The sequence below is a fragment of the Rana temporaria genome, chromosome 6, assembly GCF_905171775.1.
Source record: "Rana temporaria chromosome 6, aRanTem1.1, whole genome shotgun sequence".
In the NCBI taxonomy this organism is placed as follows: domain Eukaryota; kingdom Metazoa; phylum Chordata; class Amphibia; order Anura; family Ranidae; genus Rana; species Rana temporaria.
In genome coordinates this window covers 12,031,567-12,045,505 of record NC_053494.1, presented here as the reverse complement: position 1 = coordinate 12,045,505, position 13,939 = coordinate 12,031,567, and the positions used below count along the sequence as shown (strand labels likewise).

The 13,939-nt window shown below is 46.6% G+C and overlaps 2 long non-coding RNA genes across 2 annotated transcripts; both read right to left on the bottom strand.

Annotated features, from left to right (window-relative positions):
- Nucleotides 1–5,096: 5,096 nt before the first annotated feature.
- On the bottom strand, nt 5,097–5,757 carry LOC120942593. The gene is made up of 2 exons (XR_005750196.1): nt 5,595–5,757; nt 5,097–5,502 (listed from the first exon to the last, which is right to left on the bottom strand). It is a non-coding gene; the product is annotated as an uncharacterized LOC120942593 (long non-coding RNA).
- A 577-nt stretch (nt 5,758–6,334) lies between these two features.
- On the bottom strand, nt 6,335–12,230 carry LOC120942592. The gene is made up of 3 exons (XR_005750195.1): nt 12,131–12,230; nt 8,954–9,046; nt 6,335–7,104 (listed from the first exon to the last, which is right to left on the bottom strand). It is a non-coding gene; the product is annotated as an uncharacterized LOC120942592 (long non-coding RNA).
- Between the last annotated feature and the right edge of the window lie 1,709 nt (nt 12,231–13,939).

The window sequence follows — 13,939 nt, the reverse complement described above, 5'->3', positions numbered from 1 at the left end:
TCCCATCCTATCCTTCCTTCTTCATTTCTTTCATCCTCCTATTCTATCCTTCCTCCCTCCCTTCCTTCCTTTTTCATTTCTTTCATCCTCCCATCCAATCATTCCTTCCTCTCCCCTCCCTTCCTTCCTTCCTAATTTCTTTCATCCTCCCACCCTATCCTTCCTTCTTTTCTTCCTACCTTCCTTCTTCATTTCTTTCATCCTCCCATCCAATCCTTCCTTCCTTCCTTCCTCTCCCCTCCCTTCCTTCCTTCCTAATTTCTTTCATCCTCCCATCCAATCCTTCCTTCCTTCCTTCCTTCCTTCCTTCCTTCCTTCCTTCCTTCCTTCCTCTCCCCTCCATTCCTTCCTTCCTAATTTCTTTCATCCTCCCATCCAATCCTTCCTTCCTCTCCCCTCTCCCCTCCCCTCTCCCCTCCCTTCCTTCTTAATTTCTTTCATCCTCCCATCCTATCCTTCCTTCTTTTCTTCCTCCCTTCCTTCTTCATTTCTTTCATCCTCCCATCCAATCCTTCCTTCCTTCCTTCCTTCTTCATTTCTTTCATCCTCCCATCCTATCCTTCCTTCCTTCCTCTCCCCTCCCTCCCTTCCTTCTTCATTTCTTTCATCCAATCCTTCCTTCCTTCCTTCTTTCCTTCTTCATTTCTTTCATCCTCCCATCCTATGCTTCCTTTTTCATTTCTTTCATTCTATTCTTCCTTCCTTTCTTATTTCCTCCCTCCTCTCTTCTTCCACTTTCTCTCTGCCTTCCTTCATAATTAAAGTTTATAGTTTAAACTCCCTTCTCATTTATTGGTCACATGACACATGTAATAATGCTTCATACACATGCTGGGTACACACATTCAGCCCTGGGTCACACTAATGGGATGTGGGGGAAACACAGGATTCCATGTGATTTGCTGCGGGTTTCTAACAGTTATGCGCAGGTGGAGGAATTATACAGAGGAGGAGCTGAGTGCTGCTGTCCCTCCTCCCCCTTTCTATGCCTTTGCTGGTAGCGTCCCAATCAGGAAGGAAATCTTTGCTTCCATCACCAGTCTGCTCAATGCAGCTGGCATGTAGTGTGGAGGGGAGATAAAGACACAACGGGGGTTATTTACTAAAGGCAAATCCACTTTGCACGACAAGTGCAAACTACAAGTGCAAAGTGTACTAGAAATTGCACCTGGAAGTGCAGTCGCTGTAGATCCGAGGGGGACATGCAAGGGGAAAAAAAACAGCATTTTAGCTCGCACATGATTGGATAATAAAATCAGCAGAGCTTCCCCTCTTTTCAGATCTACCCCTCGGATCTACAGCGACTGCACTTCCAAGTGCAATTTCTAGTGCACTTTGCACTTGTAGTGCAAAGTGGATTTGCCTCATAGACACCCGCAGCCCTCGCACAGGAAATACGATCGATTTGGTAATTGCTGGGCACAGAACAGGAAGGGTGGAGGTCAGAACTGTGAAGACTTACACAAGCAGGCAGGAGACACAATGATAATTTACACTTTCTGGTGGCGCTGATCTACCGATAGGCAACGCAACCGTTGTATCCCTTCCAGGCTGTCCAAAGACAGTTTTCCTGAGCAGTGATGCCAGAGGATGGGGATGGCAACCTGGGAGCCTTGCTGATTTTAAATAAGTTACCAATGGCATATTCCAATATTGCTAACATGACTCAGCTGCCCATGGGTATGCTTGTGAGTGGGACTGCAACCTCCTATCATAGAACTCATCTGCCCATGGGTATGCTTGTGAGTGGGATTGCAACCTCCTATCATAGGACTCAGCTGCCCATGGGTGTGCCTGTGAGTGGGACTGCAGCCTCCTATCATAGGACTCATCTGCCCATGTGTAGGCTTGTGAGTGGGATTGCAGCCTCCTATCATAGGACTCAGCTGCCCATTGGTATGCTTGTGAGTGGGACTGCAGCCTCCTATCATAGGACTCAGCTGCCCATGGGTATGCTTGTGAGTGGGACTGCAGCCTCCTATCATAGGACCTAGATGCCCATGGGTATGCTTGTGAGTGGGACTGCAACATCCTATCATAGGACTCAGCTGCCCATGGGTGTGCCTGTAAGTGGGACTGCAGCCTCCTATCATAGGACTCATCTGCCCATGGGTATGCTTGTGAGTGGGATTGCAACCTCCTATCACAGGACTCTTCCTATCATAGGACTCAACTGCCCATGGGTATGCTTGTGAGTGGGACTGCAGCCTCCTATCACAGGGCTCATCCTATCATAGGACTCATCTGCCCATGGGTATGCTTGTGAGTGGGATTGCAACCTCCTATCATAGGACTCATCCTATCATAGAACTCAGCTGCCCATGGGTATGCTTGTGAGTGGGACTGCAACCTCCTATCATAGGACTCAGCTACCCATTGGTGTGCCTGTAAGTGGGATTGCAACCTCCTATCATAGGACTCAGCTGCCCATGGGTGTGCCTGTGAGTGGGACTGCAGCCTCCTATCATAGGACTCATCTGCCCATGTGTAGGCTTGTGAGTGGGATTGCAGCCTCCTATCATAGGACTCAGCTGCCCATTGGTATGCTTGTGAGTGGGACTGCAGCCTCCTATCATAGGACTCAGCTGCCCATGGGTATGCTTGTGAGTGGGACTGCAGCCTCCTATCATAGGACCTAGATGCCCATGGGTATGCTTGTGAGTGGGACTGCAACATCCTATCATAGGACTCAGCTGCCCATGGGTGTGCCTGTAAGTGGGACTGCAGCCTCCTATCATAGGACTCATCTGCCCATGGGTATGCTTGTGAGTGGGATTGCAACCTCCTATCACAGGACTCTTCCTATCATAGGACTCAACTGCCCATGGGTATGCTTGTGAGTGGGACTGCAGCCTCCTATCACAGGGCTCATCCTATCATAGGACTCATCTGCCCATGGGTATGCTTGTGAGTGGGACTGCAACCTCCTATCATAGGACTCAGCTACCCATTGGTATGCTTGTGAGTTGCACTGCAGCCTCCTATCATAGGACTCAGCTGCTCATGGGTATGCTTGTGAGTTGCACTGCAGCCTCCTATCATAGGACTCAGCTGCTCATGGGTGTGCCTCTATGTAAGACTGCTGCTCCTTGGCTGTCCAATCAGGAGTTCTTGATCAAGATGTATTCCCTTAGCAACAGTGGAGAAAAGTGAGGTCACAGACTTCACTGGCAGCTAAAACTATTCACATATTTTAATTTCGAATGTGGATTTAGCTGCTTGCCAGAAATAGATGAAAGCTTTATATACTAAAATGTTTAGATTTGACTTGAAAGCCTTAAAAAAAACAATAACTGTCAAACACCTCCAAATTTAACGTGAAGGGTTAATTGTCACTCGTTCAGTAAAAATGGGAAGTGCTTTATCTCCGGCTGGTTCTGTGATATTTTCCCACACTCTCTATATCAGAGAAATCATAAAACGAAGATAGGAATTATGTTTGCTGCAAGAACAAACATCTACCTGTCACTGAGGCTGCATATGATGGCTGTATCCTTCCAGGCCAAGGATTGTGTACCACCAAGGAGGCTGTATGACCTACCTTTAAAGTGATCCTCCCAAGCCAGGGTTGGTGTACCACTAAGGAGGGCCACATGAGGGCCAAGAAGGACCAAGATTGTTGTATGACCCACTATTAAAGTGATCCACAAACAGCGGCGCATATTTATGCCGCCGTAGCGTATCTTCTTTACCCTACGCCGACGCAGCGCAGAGAGGCAAGCACTGGATTCACAAAGCCAGTGCTGCCAAATCTGCGCTGGGTTTCCTAGGCGTAAGCCGGCGTATGTGGAAGTGGGCGTGAGCCATGCAAATGAGGCGTGACCCCATGCAAATGACACGTATAATGAACGGCGCATGAGCCGTCCCGTGGACGCATCCCAGTGCGCATGCGCAGAATCGCGTCGGATCTACTCCCTAAGATACGACGGATCACTGCCTACGGCGTGAACGTAACCTACGCCCAGCCCTATTCACGTACAACATAAACAACGTAAAATACGACGGATTGTGTTCCCTGGTGCAGCCCTTTGCATGTCTGCTGCTGAGTTACACCTCCTTTATGGGGCATAACTTTACGCCGAACGTATGACTTTACGCGCACTGCGTCGGGCGCACGTACGTTCGTGAATCGGCGTATCTCCCTCATTTGCATATGTGAATAGAAAATCAATGGGAGCGCCAAATACGTCCAGCGTAAATATGCGCCCACTCTACGCCGGCGTAGGCAAGTTACGTTGGTCGGATGAAGCCTATTTTTAGTCGTATCTTAGTTTGTGGGTCGGCACATAGATACGACGGCGCACATTTGTACTTACGACGGCGTATCTTGAGATACGTCGGCGCAAGTGCTTTGTGAATCCAAGCCTTCTACTTTTTTTTGGAACGTTTTTGGACTTTAAAAAATCTGTCGTAATGAGATAATAAAAATAACATAGTCTGTGTATATAATAACAATGGCGCTAAAACCATCTAAACAATTGGTGTTAATATTCTGAGGATAAATAATAGACATAGCAAAAAAATAAAAAATTCTGATAAAAAATTCTATTAATTAATATGTCAAAATATTATACAATATGTATTATAACGACACTAATCTTATATCCTACAGTAAATCCATTGAAAAACGTAAGAGCACATTAAAAACGTAACAAAAGCATAACAAGCATAAACAAACAAACAAAAAAAAAGCGTGTCACTCTGAAAATCCTTTCATTTGATTTTGATTTTCTCCAGAAGGATGGCACCATATTTGTCCAAGGTCACCATCTACTTGCTGGACGGAGAGACCATCTCTGAGATCATGTAAGTCCTGGTGCCTGTTCCTGGGAATGGGGGAAGGTTGAGGAATGCTTCCTCTTGCTTGCAGCAGACTGACGACAAGTGGAATTTCTTTGTAAAATAACACAGATTTTGAATCCTGTCATTAATCTGGTGGCCCTGGAATGTGACTGCTGATGGCGCTGGAACACATCTGCTGGTGAAGTGATCATTTAAACAAACCCCTCGCGGAATTCACTTTTCTTCTTAAACACCACCATGTGTATTAGTGCTATGATATAATAACATCATCGGTCCAATTCCAATCATAGTCCTTTTATATTTGTGCTCCACAATCACTCCCAATTATAAATATGTGTCCCACGTGTTCCTTCACCTTTCAAACTATGCTATCACCTCTTTACCCAATATCCAGTTTGCACAAAAGCGTATGGTAGAAAAAAAGATTCCAGCACATGAGTTAATTTGTTACTTTTAATTTATTTTATTTTATTTTATTACTAGTATTATTGATATAAACTTTTGCCTTTTTCTGGATTTAAAATGTTGTAGACACTACACACATTGTTTTGGTATATCATAGTGCTGAGCTGCATTTAATATTTTCTATACGTCTGCTGGTGATCCTAGAACACATTTGCTCTAACACATCTGCTGGTGATGCTGGAACACATCTGCTGGTGATGCTGGAACACATCTGCTGGTGATGCTGGAACACATCTGTTGGTGTTGATGGGACACCCCTGCTGGTGATCCAGGAACACATTTGCTGGTGATGCAGAAACACATCTGCTAGTGTTAATGTGACAAACCTGCTGGTGATGCTGGAACACATCTGCTGGTGATGCTGGAACACATCTTCTGATGTTGATGGGACACGCCTGCTGGTGATCCAGGAACACATTTGCTGGTGATGCAGAAACAAATCTGCTAGTGTTAATGGGACAAACTTGCTGGTAATGCTGGCGGCACTGTGGGCTCTGATGGGCGGCACTGTAGGCTCTGATGGGCGGCACTGTGGGCTCTGATGGGTGGCACTGTGGGAACTGATGGGCGGCACTGTGGGCTCTGATGGGCGGCACTGTGGGCTCTGATGGGCGGCACTGTGGGCTCTGATGGGCGGCACTGTGGGCTCTGATGGGCGGCACTGTGGGCACTGATGGGCGGCACTGTGGGCTCTGATGGGTGGCACTGTGGGCTCTGATGGGCGGCACTGTGGGCTCTGATGGGCGGCACTGTGGGCTCTGATGGGCGGCACTGTGGGCTCTGATGGGCGGCACTGTGGGCTCTGATGGGCGGCACTGTGGGCACTGATGGGCGGCACTGTGGGCACTGATGGGTGGCACTGTGGGCACTGATGGGTGGCGCTGGTGGGCACTAGTAGGCAGCACTGTTATGCAGGTACCGATGTCCCTATGTCAGTCAGCCGCCAGTGATCAGCTATTTTTGTTCTCCTCACGCTATTAACGGATCAACCCCTTACTCCGATCTGTGATCAGCCGTGTCTCATTGACTCGCTGATCACAGAGCGCGCCGTTAGAGCACAGGAGGACGTCCATGGACGCCTTCCCGGCAATTCAGGTCCGCGCTGTCTTTCGGCTATAGCGCGGATCTGAAGTGGTTAAACGAACTAAGAAGACCATCTCCATATCTCTGATATTATCATATATGATCCTCCAGAGATTTGATCGGGAAATCCGCTAAGCCAGCTACTGGAGGTGGTTTAAGCTGTCTGACATCTCCTCTACCAACATTCATACAATCGTCTTTCTACGCTTTCCAGCTCTAATTATGAGTTTGGAGACACCTTGTCTTCTTTTACGAAGTCTTACAGCTTTAACATTTTGAATATATATATATATATATAAATATATCTATTAGCAACTACAAGTTGTTTTTTCTTTAAGGCAATCTAAAGATTAAATGTATCTCCAAGGTGAGACTATATTGCTAAACTTCAGTATTGCAGCATAGAAAGGCAATGCATGAAAAACAACATCCTGGTAATTTTTACGAAGCTTATTAAATATTACAGATGTGATGTTCTGCTGGTGCCAAGAAACGGCGAATGTTCACAAATGTGCCCATAAGACGCAAATGTTGTCTTCTCTAACTTCTCTAGGAATAAACACGGTGTGACGAAACGCGCAGCTCAAACAGTGTTATCTTGTGCTGGGACACGGAAACGGCCGGGGCCGAGGCTGCCAAGAGGAACACCTGCGCCAAAGCTGTCAAGAAAGACTTTGCAACAGTTGTCATTAGTATCTTCTTCTTCTTCACCATCTGCCCTTTCCTCATCTCTGACTGGTCGCACCCGCGAAACTGAAAGAAAACAAACGTTTTAGAGCTTTAAATTGGAACTGTACTCTTGCACCTTTCAGGAAGGTCCCCACCTCAAATTGTGTCTCTATTATGACGCCACTTCGAATTCCGCCTCTATCATGACCTCATCAAGAGGAAGTTAGCACCCATCAGCAGGGATGGACTGGCCATTGGGACTACAGGGAGTTTCCCGGTGGGCCGATGGCTCAGTGGGCCGGCTTCATTGACAGCGGACCACCACCCTCCCTGCTCCTCTGTCTCTCCCTCCCCGCAGCGCTCACCTCCTCTCCCTCCCCACAGTGCTCACCTGGGAGGGAACAGAGAAGCAGGGGGAGGAACAGAGGAGCATGGGGGAGGGGACAGACAGCTGACTCAACAGCTATGGACTGGGAGTTTCTCACTTCTGCCTAATCTTGTCCCATAAGGGGGGGGGGGGCACCGAACTGATTCTTTGCCCCGGGTGAAATAATGTCTAGCTTCCCCACTGGTACTGCCTATAAGAGTACCAGTACCAGCCGTTCTACTCTAATAAAGTAGAACGGCTAGTGGCTAGTGAAGGGGGAGAGGGGGCTTGAGTGGCTGGGGGGGGGGGGGGGGTCGGTAGTTGTCCGGCCGCAATAAGAGAGACCTGTCAAAGTGGGCCAGTCTGGATGAAGTCCAGGGCCAAATTTTTGTCCCAGTCCAGCCCTGCCCATCAGAGAGGTCCTCACTTCAATTTCTGGCTCTATCATGGCTTCATCAAGTGAAAGCTGGCACCCTTCCGAGAGGTCTTCTAATTTTGCCACTACCATGAGTTCATCGAGAGAAGGTTCGCACCCTTCCAATAAGATCCCAACTAATCTGCTACTATCATGATTTCTATGACGAGAGGGCCCGGGGAACCCAAAATCCCTTGGAAAGGTTGGGAAACCCTTGTTTCAGCTCCCCATGCACCTCTTATGTCTAGGTCACCCTGTGCCATCCTGGGTGACTGAGAAAATATGTCTTGAATTACTTAAAATGGGACAGTCATATTTACCCACAATATCTCCCAGGATATATGTAAAGACTATTCTTGGTTTGTTTGATTCTGAACTCAACATGTTAGTTGAGAGAGCTGATCACATTGCCCTCTGTACAATGTAGGAGACGGGCGATTTTTCGCGTAGAATATGCAAATGAGCTAGATACGCTGATTCAAAAACGTACTTGCGCCCGTCGGATTTAGCTACGCCGTTTACGTAAGCCGTCGGTCCGGCGTAAGTTTACCCCTCATAAAGCAGGGGTAAGTCATGTTAAGCGTCGTATTTTACGTCGTTTGCGTAAGTCGTACGTGAATGGGGCTGGGCGTAGGTCACGTTCACGTCGACAAGGCATTGAGCCGACGTATCTTAGGGAGTATTTGCGACGTGACTCTGAGCATGCGTGTGCATGCGCCGTTCGTTCGGCCCCTCATTAAAATGAGGTCACGGCTCATTGTAATACAACACGCCCACTGCCTTGATAATTTGAATTAGGCGGGCTTACGCCGGCCATTTACACTACGCCGCCGTAACGTAGAGCGCAAGTTCTTTCTAAATATGGTACTCGCCAACTGCTTTGCACTTGTAGTTTGCACTGGTAGTGCAAAGTGGATTTGCCTTTCGTAAAAAATAACCCCCTTGGTGCTTTAGGGTAGGGGGGCATAAGACCTCCTCCTATGGTACAGTGCAGGGGGTCTAGCTGTCACATATAGGCTAAATCATAACCCAACTCCTGACCTAGCCATTAACCAGATCTCCAACCCATCATTGAGATCTCAGTGGTGGGAGCCAGTAGATGGGCATTTTTCATCTATTGCAGAATATTGAAGGTAACTTGTTTTGCTCACCCAGCCGTTTTCCGAAGTTTGCCAGAGATATGAAAGGCCATAAGAGGAAAAAGACAAAACGGTCCATCGTTAACCTTCTTATCAGCGAGAAATCTGAAAACATTGAGGACATTCATGTAAACGTTACGGATGCAACTCTGCAGTTTAAAATCACAGCAAAATACATAAGAAAACATACTGCACATACATAAGAGAGATTTCCCTTCACTTCCTGTCCCATAACCAAAACAGGAAGTTAGCAGAAATCCCGTCAAAGCGGGAGTGGAATTATGCCGTGTATACACAACTGTTTTTTCCAACAGGTTTTTCTGACGGAATTATGCTCAAGCTGTCTTACATACACACGGTCACACGGCTACAGAGGCGCATTGCGGGGGTTAAAACCGCACCAATAGCGGCCGAATATCGCGGTAAATGCGACGGGATAGCGGTGCTAAAAATCGTGCCGCTATACCGTCACCGCACCTCCACTCCGCCTGAGGCCCCGTACACACGAGAGGATCCATCCGCTGGAATTGATCCGCGGACCGGCTCCAGCGGATAGATCCCCTGGTGTGTACAATCCAGCGGATCTGTTTCCGCGGATTTTCATCCCCTGGGATGGATTTCAAGCGGATACAAATTTGAAGACATGCTTTAAAATCTATCCGCTTGAATCCATCCCAACAGATTGATCCGCTGGTCTGTACAGACTCACCGGATCAATCCGTCCGAATGGATCCCCCGCATGCGTAGTAATGATTCGACGCATGCGTGGAATTCCTTATATGACAGCGTCGCACACGTCGCCGCGTCATCATCGCGGCGACGGCGCGACACGTCATCGCAATGGGATTTCGGCGCGGATTTCGATCCGATGGTGAGTACACTCCATCGGATCCAAATCCGCGACAATCCTCAAGAGGATTTTTTCCGCGGAAACGGTCCAGTGGACCGTATCCGCGGATAAATCCTCTCGTGTGTACTAGGCCTCAGTGTCCCCATTGGAAAATTCTCCCTCCTATATCTGTTCTGGTGACAAACCCAAAATTTGGTATTTTCTTTCACGTTCAGAGATAACATTAAACAAGACATACACTTAACTCTTTGATTTGATTGTTTTTCTTTTTCTTTTCTTTTTTGTACAGTCACCAGTTTAGTGTCCTTGATCACTGCCACGCCCGTTATATGATGACGCTGTACTGCACTAGTGACAGTAAAAAAATAAAAAAATCTTTCGAAAAACTTATGGCAAATAATGACAACTTCAAAAAACCCGCCGTGCCTCCTACTTAATACCTTGGACTGTCTACATTCCAAAAAAGGGGTCATTTTGGGGATATTTTGTAATGAGATCAACCGTCAGTACATCAGAATTGATCAATTTTCAGATACAGTATAGTTTTTGGGCTCTTTAACTTTCCTAACGACTAAATAATATACACTGATTTGGGTTATTTTCACCAAAGAAATGTAGCAGAATACATTGTGACCTCAGTGGCGTCACTAGGGTTGTTGCGGAAAAAAAATTGTGTCACCCCCCCCCCCCCACCAACTATAGTCTCCCCTCAGTACAGACCACCCTCACGCAGTACAGACCCCCTTCCACTAACTACAGACCCCCCTCCTGCAGTACAGACCCCCCTCCACTGACTACAGACCCCCCTCCACTAACTAAAGACCCCCTCCCGCAGTACAGACCCCCTCCCTCAGTAAAGACCCCCGACCAAGTACAGATCCCCTCCCTCAGTACAGACCCCCACCAAGTACAGACCCCCTTCCTCAGTAAAGACCCCCCACCAAGTACAGATCCGCTCCCTCAGTACAGACCCCTCACCAAGTACAGACCCCCTTCCTCAGTACAGACCCCTCACCAAGTACAGACCCCTCACCAAGTACAGACCCCCTCCCTCAGTACAGACCCCCCACTAAGTACAGACCCCCTCCATCAATATAGACCCCCTCCCTCAGTATAGACCTCCCCCTCAGTATAGACCCCCTCCATCAGTGCAGACCCCATCAGTACAGACACCCCCACCCAAGTGCAGACCCCCCATCAGTACAGACACCCCCACCCAAGTGCAGACCCCCATCAGTACAGACACCCCCATCTAAGTGCAGACCCCCCATCAGTACAGACACCCCCACCCAAGTGCAGACCCCCCCATCAGTACAGACACCCCCCACCTCAGTGCAGACCCCCTCCAGCAGTACAGACACCCCACTCAGTGCAAATCCCCTCAGTACAGACACCCTCCCTCAGTACTGACCCCCCTCAGTACAGACACTCCCTAATGCAGACCCCCCAGCATTACAGACCCCCCCCAGCATTACAGCCCCCCTCAGTACAGACACCCCCCTAGTGCAGACCCCCACGCATTACAGACCCCCCCTCAGTACAGACCCCCCTCAATGCAGACCCCCCCCTTAGTAGTACAGATCCCCCAGCAGTATAGACGCTGGACCAAAAGAAAACTCTATTTGTGTGAAAAAAAAGATAAATATTTAGTTTGGGTACAGTGTTGTATGACCGCGTAACTGTCATTCAAAGTGCGACAGCGCTGAAAGCTGAAAATCGACCTGGCCAGGAAGGGAGTAAAAGCACCCGGTATTGAAGTGGTTAATAACATTTAATTACAACATGACGTGTCACAATTGTATATGTTATACTATTTATTTTTATTTATTTTATTTGCAACTTTTTTTTTTGTTTTTTACCACAAAACTGGAGTTACCATATAACGATCGGACGAAGAAAGGAAATAATTTTCTGCCAAAGTCTCCGAAAACCAAACAGCGCACAGAAATAAAAAAAACATTCTGCAGATTTTTATAAACGGCTCGCTCCGCTTATTTTATACAAAACCTGGCTATTTATAGAAAGTTGCGTCACGGATTTCTCCGCGTTCTAAAAAAAAGTTCTAAAAAAGTGATAAATTCACAATCTATTATACACAACTTTCTTGTTTTATTGCCGTCTATAACTCGCCGCCGCCGCCCGCGTCCGACTCTTGCAGTATAATGCGATTTCCATTCTATATTGAAGGATGATGTAATGATTTAAAGGTCCCGATCTTGTTATCTAAAGACCAAATCTAAAGACAGATTCCTCTGCGGCTACACATCATAATCATTACGCCAACGTTCAGAACTCGCTCTATTATCCATCTACACATGGGATCGGAATGGATCTCTTACCAGCGGTGGGGATGATGTTCGGTGTATCCCGGGACCGGACAGGCAATAGTAGGAGACGATCGCTGGCTGAGAAGTATAAGGAAGTGAGACGTCACTGTTTAAAGGGCTTTATTATCGCAGGGACTGAGATTGCTACACGTGAGTGTCATGTTTATAGGAAAGGGAAACCAAAAGCCTGGGTTTCTATTTCATTTTTTTTACGGAGAACAATAACCACAAATTTAGTAAACCTTCAAAAATAACAACACACCCATTAATACAATCACCTGCGAAGGAAAAAAAAAAAATTCTCTGCATTCCTTCTCTTGCTGTGGAATCAACAAAATTCTATTTAACCACTTAAGGACCGGACCAATATGCTGCTAAATGACCCAAGGGGTTTTTACAATTCGGCACTGCGTCGCTTTAACAAACAATTGCGCGGTCGTGCAACGTGGCTCCCAAACAAAATTGGCGTCCTTTTTTCCCCACAAATAGAGCTTTCTTTTGGTGGTATTTGATCACCTCTGCGGTTTTTATTTTTTGCGCTATAAACAAAAATAGAGCGACAATTTTGAAAAAAATTCAATATTTTTTACTTTTTGCTATAATAAATATCCCCCAAAAACATATACACATTTTTTTCTCAGTTTAGGCCGATACGTATTCTTCTACCTATTTTTGGTAAAAAAAATCGCAATAATCTTTTATCGATTGGTTTGCGCAAAATCTATAGCATTTACAAAATAGGGGATAGTTTTATTATTATTATTATTATTTTTTACTACTAATGGCGGCGATCAGCGATTTTTTTCGTGACTGCGACATTATGGCGGACACTTCGGACAATTTTGACACATTTTTGGGACCATTGTCATTTTCACAGCAAAAAATGCATTTAAATTGCATTGTTTATTGTGAAAATGACAGTTGCAGTTTGGGAGTTAACCACAGGGGGCGCTGTAGGAGTTAGGGTTCACCTAGTGTGTGTTTACAACTGTAGAGGGGTGTGGCTGTAGGTCTGACGTCATCGATCGAGTCTCCCTAATAAAAGGGATCACTCGATCGATGCGCCGCCACAGTGAAGCACGGGGAAGCCGTGTTTACATACGGCACTCGCCGTTCTTCAGCTCCGGGGAGCGATCGCGAGGGGGCGGCTGGAAACGAATAGCCGCGCCATCGTCCTGGATCGCTCCCCGCGGGTATCCGACCGCCGCATGTAGCGCGGGGGGGGGTCCCGATCGGACCCCCAACCCACGTCTAGGCAGGGACGTACAGGTACGCCAATGTGCCTGTACGTGCCATACTGCCGACGTATATCTACATGCGGCGGTCGGGAAGTGGTTAACATCTTCAGGTTCAGAAGATTTTACCCTCCCCTCCTGACTGGGCCATTTTCTAGCTATTTAGCACTGCACTACTTTAACTGGCAATTGCGCGGTCATGCAACACTGTACACAAATGACATGTATATAATCTTTTCACACAGAGCTTTCTTTTTGTGGTATTTGATCACTATTGGATTTTTATTTATTTTTTATTATTATTATAAAGATTGAAAATTGTGAAAAATAAAAACGCAATATTTTCTACCTTCTGTTATAAAACATAACCATTTAAGAAAAAAATAAATATCTTCATAAATTTAGGCTAAAATAGATTCTGCTACATGTCTGTGGTAAGAATAAAAATAATTAGTTTGTGTGAAAGTTATAGCGTCTACGAACTATGGTATATAAATACAAAAGCGATGCGCTTTAGAATGCAAAAAATACCCAATAGTAGTTCTGCTACTTTAACCACTTAAGCCCCGAGCCTCTTTCTGAGATT